The 1605-nt window shown below is 43.3% G+C and overlaps 1 protein-coding gene across 1 annotated transcript in view; it reads left to right on the top strand.

Moving 5' to 3' along the window:
• LOC128897090 (uncharacterized) overlaps positions 1-1605 on the top strand; it is a 6691-nt gene that overhangs the window by 2102 nt on the left and 2984 nt on the right. The window lies entirely within an intron of this gene.

Raw genomic sequence — 1605 nt, 5'->3', positions numbered from 1 at the left:
ATAACGAATAACGAATAACGAATAACACATAATGAATAACGAATCATAATGAATAACGAATAACGAATAACGAATAACGAATAAAATGAAATGTACAGTAATCCATTCGCGACATTTAACACCATAGTTCGAAACATGGGTAGCCGTGCAAACAACGTTAGTAAATATTCATCTTCAGATGACGATAAGACGAGAGCGATAAATGCACGCCGAATGTTACATCATAAAGACGTTTGTTCTCTATTCTATGCTCCTAAACCCCTAAGAATGAATTTTAACACTCAACGGATAGCGTAAATTTTGCTTTATAGCTTACCACGCTATATCAGCAGACATTCTCTGTCCGACAGAGCCGAATCGACCGGTCCGTTGTTAAAATTCAAAAATCCATTCTCGCTAACAGAAACCACCGCAGCGAGAACGCGGACCTCGTCCTTATTAGGTCGTAGAATTTCTCCCCCCGGGAAGTTTCCATTAAAAAGCGAGAAAACTCGATACGTTCCGCGAGACAACGTTGCCAGATTTTGGTCGGTAGTCGACGACTCACGACGGACAGCGATAGCGATAGAGGAGGGGAGGATCTCTAGGATAAAAGAGAGACCGGGGAGGGGGAGGGAATCGGTGGCGACGTTTCCCAACTTGCAATAAAAAGAAGCAAGTAAGGTGTACCCTGCGCCCGCAGGGCCACGGTTTATCTGCGACGGACGAGTGTTAGTGGGTCGACACCCGCAAACCGGTCCTGGTCACGTGGAATTCGAGCTTACGGCGCGACGTTGCCACGTGCATGCACGATTTTCCCGAAAGTGCATCACCCGCCATCGCCGCTACGCGCAGCCAGACACGCGCTAACCTCTAGCTAACTCTGCCAAGGGGGAGTATGCGTGACGAGTGCGTGTATGGCCCCCTTCACACACGCACACATGCGTCGTCCCTGCCTCTGGCACGATTTCAGGAAAACTGTGACTCCGGGGCACCGGTTTCACCAGCCGAAACGCTGAAATAATATTCGGATGTTATTCCATAGCGATTTCCACCCTAACCGCGCTCGTCGACACGCGATGGGACGATTATGATGGTCGTAGCATTCTTTCATTCGAGAAAAATTACTTCCCTTTTTTTAAAGAATTATTTGCAGAGATGATTTGCAAAGAGGATTTGCAGAGACGATTTACAGTCCGAGCCGAGTTCTGAGCAGATATATCCTGGAAATATATGAGAATTTTAATCTATGCGGTATTCTTTTCCTTGGCAAATGAATGAGTAAATAAATGAATAAATAAATACGTTTCGTTTGACGATTGTGCCTTTTCTTTCATTTAGTAATTAGACTGGGGAGATATTTATGCATTTATAGGAAATTTCAATGCATAAGTAATCGCAAAATGCATATATTATGCAATAATATTCAAAGTAAAATTCATATTATGATATTCGTAGAGCGATATCAATTTTTCCAGGGCACGTCTGCAATTATTCTATTTTGCACAAGGATCTGCAGTGTATTTCCAATCAATTTAACCATGCTATTATCATGAAATCAATGTTTGCAGGGCACGTCTGCAGTTATTCTATTTTGCACAAGGATCTGCAGTCTATTTCCAATCA

Source organism: Hylaeus anthracinus, unplaced genomic scaffold, assembly GCF_026225885.1.
Source record: "Hylaeus anthracinus isolate JK02 unplaced genomic scaffold, UHH_iyHylAnth1.0_haploid 11978, whole genome shotgun sequence".
NCBI classification, from domain to species: domain Eukaryota; kingdom Metazoa; phylum Arthropoda; class Insecta; order Hymenoptera; family Colletidae; genus Hylaeus; species Hylaeus anthracinus.
This window is presented reverse-complemented; position numbering and strand designations above follow the sequence as displayed.